This window comes from Oreochromis niloticus, linkage group LG2 (genome assembly GCF_001858045.2).
Source record: "Oreochromis niloticus isolate F11D_XX linkage group LG2, O_niloticus_UMD_NMBU, whole genome shotgun sequence".
Taxonomy (NCBI): Eukaryota; Metazoa; Chordata; class Actinopteri; order Cichliformes; family Cichlidae; genus Oreochromis; species Oreochromis niloticus.
Window position 1 is genome coordinate 2,726,960 of NC_031966.2, and position 14,860 is coordinate 2,741,819.

The window sequence follows — 14,860 nt, forward strand, 5'->3', positions numbered from 1 at the left end:
TTTTTTAAAGCTGGTGAACTAGACCAAAGTCATTGATAACAAAAGAACAATAAATCTACTTTCTCCGGTACTTTATACCCGCTCAGTTGCAATGCAATTTAACGCTCAACTACAAATCGATGGCTTTTTGATGGTGACCGGCGCCGAATGATGGTCAACTATAAATGACGTTTTCTCGACGTTGTTGTTGTCACCTGGTCGACTACAAATAGATCAAATATCAATGACAAAAAAACAACGGTAAATCAACATCATTACAACGTCCCTATAGTAAGACCGTCGGTTTACCACAGTATTTCAATGTTGTTAAAACACTGGCATTTCAACCCTGACCATAACGACGGATCAGATGAAAAATCAACATCAATTAGATGTCGTCTTGCTATCTGGGATAGAACAAAGGATCTCCACCCTCTACCACACGTGTCAAAGTCAAGGCCCGCGGGCCACATCCGGCCCGGCGCATATCCGGCCCGCGAGATCATTTTATATAGATGTACTATTATTGTTATGCATGGCCCGGCGATATGAGGCGCTAATAATATACAAACTACAGATCCCATAATGCAGCGCTGCAGCCTCCTTGCTGAACGCTAGGATAACTGGGAAGATTCCCGTGTCAATCAAGTCAAACTTCTGTTATTGCGAAGCTAGCCGTGCACAATGGTGGAGAGAAAAGTTGATTCTGAAAGCAGAGCCTTTCAGCGACAGTGGGTGACTGAATATATGTTTACAGACATTGCTGGTAAACCCGTGTGTCTTTTTAGTGGAGCTAATGTGGCTGTAATTAAGGAATTTAATTTAAGACGGCACTACGAGACAAAACGTCAGGATAAGCTGAAAAACCTAAATGCAGAGCAGAAACTACAGAAAGTAGAAGTCTAAAGAAGAATCTGACATTTCAGCAGACTTTTTTCACCAGAGCAAAATGACAAAGTGAAGCTGTTGTGAAAGCAAGTTTAATTGTAGCAGAGGAGATAGCCAAATCAGCCCGGCCATTTACGACTCTGAAGAGCTGCATGATGAAGGTGTGCGACGTCTTGTGTCCAGACAAAACACAGATTTTGGCAAATGTGAGCCTGAGGAGAAATACAATTGCTGATTGGGTTTGTGAGATGGCCACTGATTTAAGAACACAGTTGTGTGAAAGAAGCAAAAACTTTATTGCATACTCTCTTGCTGTGGATGAAAGTACAGACATGATGGACATTGCACAGCTGGCCATCTTCATCCGTGGAGAGGAAATATTGAACATTAAATCGATGCACGGGACAAGACATTTTTTAAAACGTATGTCAAAGTGTAACCGACATGAAACTGCCCTGGGACAAACTTGTTGGATGGAGCGCCGGTGTTGTGCGGTGAAAAAAGTGGACTAGTCAGCAGGATGCGAGTACAGATGGAGGAGGAGAACTGTACCGGTGAGTTAACAGCATATCACTGCATCATACACCAGGAAACGCTGTGTGGTAAAGTCCTAAAAATCATGATCACTGTAACGCAAACCATAAATTCTATCTGAGCTAAAAGTTTAAATCACTGTCAATTTCTGTTGGCTGAGTTGGGATAAAAGTTATCAATAGAGTTTTTGAGCTCAGCAAGGAAATCTGTCAGTTCATGGACATGGCATGTGTGATGCGGTGAAGGCATTTCAAGTGAAGCTGTCACAAATGCACCAGTGCAACTTGCCTCACTTTCCCTGTTGCCAAGTAATGTTGAACCAAGTCAGCGGACTTTGCTGAACTGCACCTGTGCAGATTCACATGGAGCTGCAGTGTAATGGGACACTCAAGGGAAAGTACGACACTGAATGGCCCGCACAGTTTATTAGTTCCATTCCTGAAGCAATGCCCCAGCTCCGTCTACATGCGGCTCAAACTTTGTATATGCTTTCATTTATTTTTTCTGGGGTTTTTGGCAGCATGTTCATATTTCTAACTTGCATAATTTTGACAGGATATATTTTTATGAAGAGCAAAATATTTAAAGTTTATTTTTTTAAGTTTATTTAATCTGGAATAATATTCCTGTCTGTTTTTATTCATGTTTATGTTTAAAAAACATTGTTTTAGTGTGTTCAATAAATATTTATCTTGTTTGGCCCGCGACCTAAAGTGTGCCTTGAGTTTTGGCCCCCTGTGCAATTGAGTTTGACACCCCTGCTCTACCAGATTAAAAACAGTGACCAGCTCCTAGACTCCCTGATAACTTTAGGCCTTGTTAATCGATCTGCAACCAGACAGGAACGTGACACAACTATGTCATGGCCAGGACCAGCCCAATCCCAATGCCTAATTCCGAAATCAACCCTGTGCTCCAAGTACATCCAGCTGGCCACCAAATTTACCATTCTGGATGAACAGGCCTGTCCTTCAATAAGGAGAAGCCTTATGTCATCATTGCAGAAAGGATCTAATTTAAAATCCTCTGTGGTGGTGTAAAAAAAGGAAAAAATTACAAAAACATGGTATCATTGTTCATATACATACAATACTTCATTGCAGCATCTTGATTCTTTTCTTTTACAGTACCTCCAATGTGCATAGGATCATTTCCCTTTTTCCATAACCCCATCTTGCCCTAGCATTAGCTGTTAGACAGATACCCTCATATTTGACGTTTGACTGAACACATTAAAAACATGTTACACATATCTGTGATCTTTAGGAATCATAAAGATCTTAACTGGATCATATATATGACATTATTTAGCACGCCGGTGAGTGAGATAAAACTTTTCAGACTTTTGAAATTAAAATTTCTAATATCAGATATCAGAACACATCCTTTATACTCCTGGTTTCTCCACTGTTGTCAGCCTCCCCAACAGGATAAGAGATGACACTCTACCCCTGCTGACTGAGATCACAAGACTGTATCTGTGATTGAGTGTGGTGGGAATATTATATTATGTTGTGTGATTCTATTAGAGGCATTATTGCCATGCTGAGAGGTGTTTCTGTGCTTTTCTTCTGCTGCTTTCAAGTATTTATTAGGGGAGACAAACGCATCTGTTTCCCATGACCACTCTAAAATTTACAACTATGGGGTTACTAGTCTCAGCCTACATTCTCAATAATACTGAGCTCTGTGGAGGTAAAGCTGTATGAATGAACTGTAGATAAAAACATATGTGCAGCTTCTGCCCTGCCTGCAAGGGCCAGCAGCTTGTTTATTTATGTTTATTTAAGAAGGAACCTATTTTTTCTTTATCCTATCCTGGAAGCAGTACCCTAAAGAACAGTTTAAAGCAGGGGTCCCCAATCCCAGTCCACGAGGGCCGGTGTCCCTGCAGGTTTTAGATCTCACCCTGGGTCAACACACCTGAATCACATGATTAGCTCATTACCAGGCCTCTGGAGAACTTCAAGACATGTTGAGAAGGTAATTTATCCATTGAAATCAGCTGTGGTGGATCAAGGACACATCTAAAACCTGCAGGGACACCGGCCCTTGTGGACTGGGATTGAGGACCCCTGGTTTAAAGGTATAAACAGAGCAGCAAAACTGTCACCGTATTGGGTCTGCAACCCAGTATTTGTATTTCAGATTTTGTGATTATAATATTTATATTGTTGTTATATTGTTGATTCATGGTTTTTGTTCTCTTTGTTTTCTGCTGGTGTTATATTCTTAGCTCCTAGGATTTAGGTTTCTGTTACTTTCCCCTTCCCCGTGTTCCACATCTAGTCACTCTTGTCTCCATGTTTCTTCTGTCTCCCCAGTCAGTCGTGTCTCGGTGTCAAGTCTGCGTCTCTGTGTCATTCTTTTCCTCTGTCCCTCGTTTCTCCATGTCTCCCAGGTCCAAGCTTACATGTCTTGAGTTCAGTCAAGACACGTAGACACATGTGTGTTTCCTGTTTTACTTTGATAGTCCTTAGGGGTGTCCAAATTCATAGGCTGCATCCTCCTGAGGACCCGGCCTTGGCGGTCTACGTGGGCAGGGTCCTCCGAAGCCCGGGTAGACCGGAAGTGAGCGGCTGTGAAATTGGACGGTCTAGCCCTCAGCTGTCTCGGTGGAATTTAATAAATTCATCCGTCTGCTCCTTGCTGTGTAAAATATAACAGGACACTGGTGTAAATTCTCGACCATCTCACACTTCTGTTTAATCAGTTTTCTGTTTGACGTTTACTGAGCTGTGTGAAAACTATAACTTTAATCATAGCCAAACAGATTTACTGACAAACAAATAAAACACTGAAAAAAGCCAAACAAAAACATTTTTAAGTTATCTAAGTGACTTATATATCATGTTTAACCTGAGTAGCGAAAGACCGCAGGGGGGTTTAAAAACAATGTGCCGAGAGTTCACTGTTTTCGCCCCGGCTAGCTATCGAGCTGGTGGGTAACAGATGTCTCCGAAAATGTTCAAGCACTTTTGCAAATATGCGATGTCTTGATAAACCAAGCAGATATTTGAAGTTTACACAGCTACACTCTTGCCTGAAAATATCTTAAAAGTTTATTTTGTGACCCAGAAAAGCTAATAAGAGTAATATTAAAACTAAGTAGCTGCCGCCATTGTTGGAAACTGGAATTGGCTTGGCCCCACTATGAATTCTGGGATATGGTGGGCCACAAAGGATACACCCAACCCATCCTTCAAATCTGGGGAAAAGGAGGACGCATTTGTTGGCTGCATTTGGAGGAGTCTACGAATTTGGACGGGCTTCGTCGCGTCGCTGTGACGTACTTGGCCTACAAATGCGACCTCAGGAGGATGCAGCCTATGAATTTGGACACCCCCCCTTGTTCTTTGTCAGTGGAGTCTGCTTTGCTTCCTGTGTCATCTGATTAGTCCCAGCTGTGTTTCAACCCATTCCCTATCCTCTTGTTATCCCACCTGTTTATTTTAGTCCTGAGTCTTCACTTGCTTGTCGCGTCATACCGTCACCATGCTGTGTGTCCTTCCCTCTGTGTTCCTGACCAAATTCTAGTTCGTAGTTCCAGGTTTGTCTTTATAGTTCCAGCGAATAGAGCTGTGCTTTGAGTTTAATCATCTGTCTAAGAGTCCTGCATTTGGGTCCTTCCTCCTGCCACACAGCAAAACATGACAAAAACATTCAATCGAAGCAGGCCGAAGCTGGTAGCGAACCTGCTGCTGTGTGATGTTATTCATCTAGGAGGTGCACGCGGCTAACTGGTTACTCCAGTTCTGTGAGGGAATCTATAATAGCTGTATTTCGCAGAGTTCCAATATCTAAATCACACAAACAGTATCAGCCGAGTATAATTAAAATGTAGGAATGAATTTGAGTCTTTTCAGTTTTTTTCTTTTAAATCCTAAAATTATTTATTTGTTTGTTGGTTGCTTTTCCTTTTGTAAGGCAGAATAACCAGATGCTGTTTGCTTCAGCTCCATTAAATTAGTGGAGATGATTTAAAATGAAATCTTAAAAAGCAACATTGTCATCCATTCAGAGTTGTCTAAATGCGAGTATTATTGGTCAGTGTCTCATAGCTTTGCCCAATGTTTGCTAAGCAATAGAAGGCTAAAACGAAAACAAAAAAAACTCGTGTAATTATGAAGTTGTTGACTGAATTTATGTTGATTTCACAAATTTCAGGATCATAAAACTGTGCAGGGATTTTTGCATACTATGATGCATTTCATGTTGTCTGCATGTTCTTCTCTGCCTATGAGCTAGAGCATCTTGTTTGGTCAAAGGACGGAGTAGACAGGAGGCAAAGAAAGTTGTTATGGTCAGGGAAGGAAGTGCAGATATATATAAACAATATAGCAGAGGTGGGCAGCAGAAAGGAGGGATTAAATTGGGTGGTAACTCAGGTTAATGCTTTAAGGCTTCCCCCACTAAATCAAGACAAAGAAATATGTGAAGGAAGATGAGAGAGCAGAGGGGAGAATAAAACAGTGAGGACAGTTTGAGGACGGGAAAGTAGAGGAGAGTGGTAAAAGGGGCTGATTTTATATAGGGCTCTGTGAATTCAAGTATATAGGTGTAATTTACGGTCAGTTTGTTTGAATGAGATCTCTCTCACGCATGCATATCACTTCAGTTTGGCCTCAGAGGGTGACAGTAAAAAAGGACAGGTGTTAACTTGGTTTGTCAGCCCTTTATTCCACCGGACCACATATCACATCAACACTCTGACCTTTCTCACTTCACTTTCCTTCAGACCTCTCTTTGCCAGCGTTCTTTATCACTGTTTAACACGGAGTCAGGAAAGAGAAAGGAAAGGAAAGACAGCGTTAATTGCAGCACCTTGGAAAGGAACAGGCTGTTTTGTTAAAGCTGCTGGCATGGCTCATTTACACACGAGTTGTTTGCACCCTGGCACTGCAGGGACAAGCCTCTCTTTCCTAGATCATCATTTGTCAATGAGCACACCCTTACTGATGTGAAGTGTACAGAGTAGATTTCAGTGTGTAAACGTGAACAAGTAGTTTTTAATGCCTACGCCTAACAGAGCCGTTTTTGAGCAAAACACAAAGGACCCAAGAGAACAGGAACCACAGTCGAACCTGACGAAGCTAAAATGTACTTTGGTCTCAGAATATTTTCCAGGTGTCTTACATTCAAAAAAGTGCAGAAGGATATTTTGGGCATAACAAGGAGACACTAGGGCCATCTGTTGATGCGGTTCACGTTTCACGACCTCGCTGTTTCGTGATTTTTTTTGTGTGCAATTTTACATGGTTTTTTTCCTTTTTTGTTTGTTTTTGTTACAGCACATTGTGTTCTGCATCCTGATTGGCTGTAGACCATTATCAAGCAACCGCGGGTGCCTTTGGTTTCAATCTATAATACTGGACTTATTTTTCTACGAAGGTTCAAACTTTGAGAGTGTTTAAACAAGAGACAAAAGTGTAAAAATGTTTATGCCTGTCTGAGAAAAGTGTATAAAGTGTGTTTGAGGGGTTTTACAGCCTTAAAAAACATCTATAATAATTGTAAAAAATAAAGATGGCTACTTCACGGATTTCACCTATCGCATGTTATTTTTAGAACATACCTACCGCGATAAACGAGGGACCACTGTATGTCCTTCAGATGCAGGAAGCAGGACCTAACAAAGGCCCTCTTCACTGTCACCTCTTGACAAAAGAGCTGAAATTCAGACTTCCTCAGACTTAGGCTTTTTTATCAGTAATCATTGGCAGGTGAATGGCTTAACCTTTCCTTCTAATGTTCTCAGAATTATAAGATCCCATAGTTTAAGATGATAATCAAGTGACTATCAGAACAGAAAATAAATATGACTGCAGGAATAGCAGCATCCTGGGATTTTCCCTACCATGACTCTACATGCTCCTTCCTTGGCATCGCTAACTGAACATCGTCTCTCCCTACGATTTCACCATCATCAGTATTCCTTCCACAATGCTCTCTACTGCTCACTTTATTCCCTGACCACACTGCTCCCAGTTAGAGCAAATCCACAGTTGAAATGACAGAAAAAAATAGATGTTGAAATTGAGCAGGAAACCAGAAGCAATGGAGAGTTTTAGAGCAAGCAACAGGCAGTGAGAATGCTAAGTGGACGGTAAATAGGAAAAAGAAAAACAACAACATGATTGAGCTAAATGCAAATATTAAATGCGATGGTCCACAAAAAAGAGAATTGTTGTGCTTTTAAATTTTTTATCTGGCTGTTTTTCAGAGACAGCCTGCACACAGTTGTACGGGAAGATGATCTGAATGGGGCTGGTAGGTCTATGTGTACAGATACAGTAGTAATTTCAACCATAATGCAGGCACACCCTAAAGTCTTCCTGGAGTTATTGTCTTTATGAACACTAATGGTGACCTTCCATTAGGAAATCAACATTATACTACATTATATTCAGTTAGACCGTAAACACCTGATTAAGACCACAAACTTATGAGAAAAGCTTACCACCAGGCAAAGTGGGCAATCGCTTCGAGTACCACCAAAGTTTGCACTAATCAGTGAGACCTGACCTCCCTAGTGGGACTCCAGTCACTCTTTTGTAAATAGGCTACGGTAATATGTTTAACCAAATCCAACAACAATGACAAAAAATAATCAGTAAAATGAAGAGTTATACTTCTTGGAGTGACAAGAGAAAAAAGCAAGACACTGGTGATTGGAGCGGAGAACGACAATGAAAAATAGTGCTAAACAAAACGCTGCCAAGTCTAGCCTTAACTTTGGGGGAGAGACACTTCAATAATTTAACTTCCATTAAAATAACATGACTTCTTTTGTTCACTTTGTTTAACATTAGTAAATGTAGCAAGCAGAGCAGCATACCGTAGGAGGCACTAGAAATGCCACTGCTTACACCTCAAACAGTTTAAAATGATAGATTTTTCTATAAGATCAGCTATATTCTTCAAATTCCAATAGATTTTGGAAAAAAAAAAAAAGAAGAAAGAAAGAACATAAATTTCAATTTGATGTCTGGCAAGGGACACCAAAGGTCAATGGGTTCTAGACTTCAGGTAGCCATTTACATCCAAGTATTAAAAACCAAAAAATTGGATACTTTGTTTAAAAGTAGCAACAATTCGTCAACAGTACTTACACAAAATTTAGCAAATTTTCACATAAATGGTGTCTTTGCCCAAAAAACAGGTCGATCCAGTGATACAAGAGATCCTGGTGTTCTGGAGACGGAAGCAGCGACCTAGCTTCGAGGAGCGGCAGCAGCTTGCCCCACCTGTTCTGGTGCTGCTACGGCAATGGAATCATCTGATTGAAAGGGATGGAGTTCTGTATCGTCAGGTTCATCACCCTGACGGTGCCGAAAGCCGGCATTAGGGGGGCGCTAGTATAAATAGTGGCCATTTGAGCATTCCTGGATCGCTTACCTGTGATCTCCTTTTTGGTCACCTGACTTCCCTTGGTGTTGCAGAGATCATCTGCGGGTCACCCTTCTGAAGCCTCCATCGCAGCTGGTAGGTGTTTACTCAGTGTAGTGCGTACGTTACCTTACTGGGTGGTAAACAGATATTGTTTTTAGGTCGTAGCTGTAGCAGCCTCCTATGAGCCACTCTGCTCATGATTCGTGATGCTGTTTACTCGGTACGTAATGCAGTTTTGTTACGATCTCTGCCTTTTATTGTTCTTTTATAGTAAATACTTATTATGCTTTGCAGGAAGTGTGGGCCTTAGTTATACTCAACGCTACGCTAACTGAAGTGCTGCTGCTTTGCTTTTACCGTCTGTTCCTGTTGCGAGGTTTCTTTTCCTGCTGCTGCCAGCCTTTTAAAGTGGACGTCGGCGTGGACAGCGGCCATATGCATGCCGGTTACGGGAGTCGGCTGGCGTGCACATTGACTAGATGATTAATTTATAGTCGGGCAGGCGGCAATTTGGAGCAATACGGCGATTCCGTCTGCTCCAGATTTTAAAGTTTTATTTAGATTGTATGTTGTTTTTCTGTTGTTTTGATTTGTAGTTTGGGTTTTGTTACGCCACTGGTGGGAGGCCCTTTTTCGAGCTGCGGATCACCAGTGTGGTCCTGCAGTTGGGTTATCCCCAGCGCTGCATATTAGTTTTCTTGTAATCTATTATAATTTTCTTTTTTCTTTTATTCAGATGCGGAGGGCCTGACGTGGAGGAGACTGGGGGTGCCTTGGTGGTGGGATCCTTTGAGTGTACACACCTGCCTTTTTTTTAGTTTATTAGTGTGAGTGTGTGATAGTGTGCTGCACTTGTGTCTTGGTGTGTTTTCTTTTCTTTTTTTTTTGAGTTTGTGCATGGCATCCTTACCCTCCACTGGTAAGCCTCGGCTCTGAATACCTTTTTTTAAGCATATTTGTACATTGATATTTATGATAGTGCTTTTATGTTGTTTTAAATAATTATGAATAAATTGTCAAACTGTTTTATCATTGAACCGCGTCTCTGTACTGAGTATAACAAACCTAAGTGCCTTCTTGGTGATTAGTGTTACTTCCAGTATTCTTATGGGTGAATTTCCCAGGGTGGCGTTGTCTTTTAAACTGTGAAGAGTATTTACTTTATTCTCACCTCGTGCTGCCACAAACTTGGCGTTGTCGACAGGATATACTCTTTAAAAACAGAGACGTGTGTTCCTTTGGGTTTTTTGTTTTTTTATTATCTGGTGTAACGTAAACTATTTGTTTTATTTCATTTTGTACAGGACAAAGGCAAAGCAGCAGCTAATTTGGTGTGGGATTCCACAGCTGTGTTACAGGAACTCAGGGACTTGATTGCGCAGCTAAAAGTAGACAATGAGAGGCTGCGTCTGGAGAGGGCTGTTGGGTCAGGTACTAGTGCTACACCTTCTACTTCAACTGCATCATCTGTTAAGCTCCAACTGCTAGTGTCTCCGTAGCAGAGAGACTACTTTTTGTGCCCCATGACAGAAAATGCCCTATGTTTAGAGGAAAATCAGGTATAGGGTTGAATGAATGGTTGGAGGAAATAGAAGCTTGTGCTAGGGCATGTCATTTGTCTGTGGCTGATAAAGCATTTTTCCTGTTTGACCACCTGGAAGGGGAAGCACGTGAGGAGATCAAATATCGCTCTAGTGCAGAGAGGACTGATCCAGCTAAGATAATCACTATATTGCAAGAACTTTATGGCTGCTCAGACTCCTATGTAGCATTGCAGGAAGCTTTCTTCTCTAGAAAACAGCAGGAAGGTGAGACACTGCAAGAGTTTTCCCTCGCTCTCTTGGGTCTTATGGAAAAAGTTAAATCGAGTGCTCCCAATGGCATGGCCAATGCTGACGTTTTATTAAGAGATCAATTTGTTGAACAGGTCTTAGACAGTACCTTGCGGTGGGAGTTGAAGCAGCTAGTAAGGAGGCAGCCAACCCTGACATTGCTGGAGATTAGAGGGGAGGCTATTAGGTGGGAACGTGAAGGGTTGCCTAGTGGCGTTAGACATAGAAGCAGTTTGGTCCCTTCGGTCTATGGCATTTAGTATGGGGTCCATAGCGGTCCTTCAGGAATAGCCCAGTCCACCCATCTATCTGAGATGAGTGAGATGAAGGAATTGTTAAAGCGCCAGCAGGAGCAACTTAATCAGCTCACTCAGAGCATTGCTCGATTGCAGGGCCCCCATCGAATGTCTCGCTCAGGACGGAGCGATTCTACTATATGCAGACGTTGTCAGCAACCTGGACATTTTGCTCGGGAGTGAGATGGGGAATGTGTTCCTCGTTCCCGGCCTCCTTCGCAGACCCCTCCGCATAATCGCAGGCAATCTCCTTTAAATACGGATTCGGAAAACTAGCACCCTCCGTACTGCTGAGCCACAGTTCGGGTGGGGTGTCTATTGGCTCAAGGGTTGTTTCTAATGGTCCAGAGGCAGTTTCCAAATTAATTTCATCCTGTCCGCATATAGATGTGGACATGGGCGGTATAAAAGTACCTTGTTTGGTTGATATGGGGTCTATGGTGTCTACCATTAGCGAAAGCTTTTTACGCCAGCACTTTGAGTCCTGGGGTCAAGAGCGTCTCCAAGCTTGTCATTGGTTGCAGCTTAAAGCAGCTAATGGTTTGTTTATTCCCTACCTTGGCTATATAGAGCTAGGTGTAGCGCTCTAGGTAAGTTTATTCCACAGTGTGGCGTGTTGTTCGTTAAAGATTCTCCAGGTGCAGGACCTTCTATGGTTCCGGGTATATTAGGGATGAATGTGATTCGGAAGTGTTACCACGAGCTTTTTGGGCAACATGGTGAAGCATTGTTTAGTTTGGGCTCTGTCACAGAGGCCCCTAAACCCCTTGTGCATGCGCTGCAAAAGTGCCATGATGTTAGTACAAGAGCCCCACCGGATTTGTCTGGCCATGTGAGAGTGAGAGGTAAGCGAGCATGTTGCATTCCGGGTGTAGTGAAAATAGTGGCCACCACCTGTTCTGAGCAATATTCAGGTGCCACTGTGTTATTTGAACCCAATGATGTTAACTTGCCTGCTGGACTTTTAGCATCACCTGCATTGGTTCGAGTGGTTAGAGGTACTGCATACATACCAGTTGTTAATGTAGGGACCACGACGGTTTTGCTTCATCCCAGGACCGTTATGGGGACCCTGGAGGATGTTCACATGGTCAGTTTGCCTGCTGGTGTGACAGAAATACCCTCTAACATAGCAACAATGGCATCTCACACCGCCACTCCTACTGTGCAAGATCAGATGGAAGGAATTCATTTGTCTAAACTGTCAGCAGAGGAACAGGGACAGGTGAGGCCTCTCCTTAAGAAATACAGCTCGGTCTTTTCTGCTAATGACACTGACTTGGGTTGCACTAACTTGATCTCCCATGACATTCCGCTCTTAGATGATATCCCCGTGCGGCAGCGTTATAAGCGCATCCCCCCTTCAGAGTATGAGGTTGTGAAAGAGCATGTTAACCAGTTACTAGGGGCTAAGGTGATTAGAGAGAGTAGCAGCCCCTATGCTTCTCCCATTGTGCTCGTTAAGAAAAAGGATGGCAGACCGCGCATTTGTGTTGATTATCGCCAATTGAACAACAAGACTAGGAAAGATGCATTCCCCCTGCCGCGCATTGAGGAATCCCTAGATGCGCTGACTGGTGCCCGTTGGTTTTCCACCATGGATTTAGCCAGTGGCTAAAATCAGGTCCCAGTTACGGAAGAAGATAGGCCCAAGACTTCCTTCTGTACTCCTTTTGGCCTATTTGAGTGGAACCGAATGCCATTTGGGCTCTGTAATGCCCCTAGCACCTTCCAGAGACTAATGCAACGCCTTTTCGGTGATCAACAGTGCCAGTCTCTGCTTCTCTATCTTGATGACATTGTAATCTTCTCATCAACAGTACAGCAACATCTTGAGCGGCTGGATGTGGTGCTAGGTCGGCTTCAGCAGGAGGGTTTGAGAGCCAAGCTTGCCAAATGTGCCTTTTTCCAGCGGGAGGTTCGCTACTTGGGCCACGTCATCTCCGATCAGGGTGTCTCCATGGATCCTAGCAAGGTGGAAGTGGTGGCTAACTGGCAGCCTCCTAAGACTGTTTCAGAACTGCGGTCCTTTCTTGGGTTTGCCAGCTATTATCGCCGTTTTGTAGAGGGTTTTGCCAAGTTGGCGGCACCTCTGCATAGACTGGTGGCAGAGTGGGGAGGCAGAAAATCAAAGAAGAGGTCAGAGCATGGTGTAACGGAGAACTGGACTGCAGCGTGTGCTCAAAGTTTTGAGGCATTAAAGACTAAACTGACAACAGCACCAGTGCTTGCTTATGCAGATTTCTCTTTGCCTTTTATTTTAGAAGTGGATGCCAGTCATGGCGGCCTAGGGGCAGTGCTCTCCCAGGAGCAGGGAGGTAAGGTGAGGCCAATAGCCTATGCCAGTCGGGGTTTGAAGCCTACTGAGCGCAATATGCTAAATTATAGCTCAATGAAGCTGGAGTTTTTGGCACTTAAGTGGGCCATGACTGAGAAGTTTAGACAGTACTTGTTGGGCCACAAGTGTATTGTTTATACTGACAACAATCCTCTTAGTCATTTGTCTTCTGCTAAACTTGGGGCTACTGAACAGTGCTGGGCAGCTCAGCTCGCCTCATTTGACTTCGAATTAAAGTACCGGTCAGGAAGGAGTAATAAGAATGCAGACGCTTTATCTCACCAGCATCCATCCGATCCTCAGGAAATTGCAGCCATGGTCCCTGGTACAGCCTTGCCTGAACCTCTTCAACAAGCCTTGCAGCTGGGACCAGCTGAGGTATCCCAAGCTGCCATTACAGTTTTGCCCCATCTCACTACTCCTGATCTTCATGCCCTCCAACAGGTCGATCCAGTGATACAAGAGATCCTGGTGTTCTGGAGACGGAAGCAGCGACCTAGCTTCGAGGAGCGGCAGCAGCTTGCCCCACCTGTTCTGGTGCTGCTACGGCAATGGAATCATCTGATTGAAAGGGATGGAGTTCTGTATCGTCAGGTTCATCACCCTGACGGTGCCGAAAGCCGGCATTAGGGGGGCGCTAGTATAAATAGTGGCCATTTGAGCATTCCTGGATCGCTTACCTGTGATCTCCTTTTTGGTCACCTGACTTCCCTTGGTGTTGCAGAGATCATCTGCGGGTCACCCTTCTGAAGCCTCCATCGCAGCTGGTAGGTGTTTACTCAGTGTAGTGCGTACGTTACCTTACTGGGTGGTAAACAGATATTGTTTTTAGGTCGTAGCTGTAGCAGCCTCCTATGAGCCACTCTGCTCATGATTCGTGATGCTGTTTACTCGGTACGTAATGCAGTTTTGTTACGATCTCTGCCTTTTATTGTTCTTTTATAGTAAATACTTATTATGCTTTGCAGGAAGTGTGGGCCTTAGTTATACTCAACGCTACGCTAACTGAAGTGCTGCTGCTTTGCTTTTACCGTCTGTTCCTGTTGCGAGGTTTCTTTTCCTGCTGCTGCCAGCCTTTTAAAGTGGACGTCGGCGTGGACAGCGGCCATATGCATACCGGCTACGGGAGTCGGCTGGCGTGCACATTGACTAGATGATTAACTTATAGTCGGGCAGACGGCAATTTGGAGCAATACGGTGATTCCATCTGCTCCAGATTTTAAAGTTTTATTTAGGTTGTATGTTGTTTTTCTGTTGTTTTGATTTGTAGTTTGGGTTTTGTTACGCCACTGGTGGGAGGCCCTTTTTCGAGCTGTGGATCACCAGTGTGGTCCTGCAGTTGGGTTATCCCCAGCGCTGCATATTAGTTTTGTTGTAATCTATTATAATTTTCTTTTTTCTTTTATTCAGATGCGGAGGGCCTGACGTAGAGGAGACTGGGGGTGCCTTGGTGGTGGGATCCTTTGAGTGTACACACCTGCCTTTTTTAGTTTATTAGTGTGAGTGTGTGATAGTGTGCTGCACTTGTGTCTTGGTGTGTTTTCTTTTTTTTTTGAGTTTGTGCGTGGCATCCCTGCCCCTCCACTGGTAAGCCTCGGCTC

The 14,860-nt window shown here is 43.5% G+C and overlaps 1 long non-coding RNA gene across 1 annotated transcript; it reads left to right on the forward strand.

Moving 5' to 3' along the window:
* The first annotated feature begins 1,273 nt into the window (after nucleotides 1-1,273).
* Nucleotides 1,274-10,187, forward strand: LOC102082464 (uncharacterized). The gene is made up of 4 exons (XR_003221196.1): nucleotides 1,274-1,421; nucleotides 8,564-9,013; nucleotides 9,088-9,712; nucleotides 10,098-10,187. It is a non-coding gene; the product is annotated as an uncharacterized LOC102082464 (long non-coding RNA).
* Nucleotides 10,188-14,860: the final 4,673 nt, after the last annotated feature.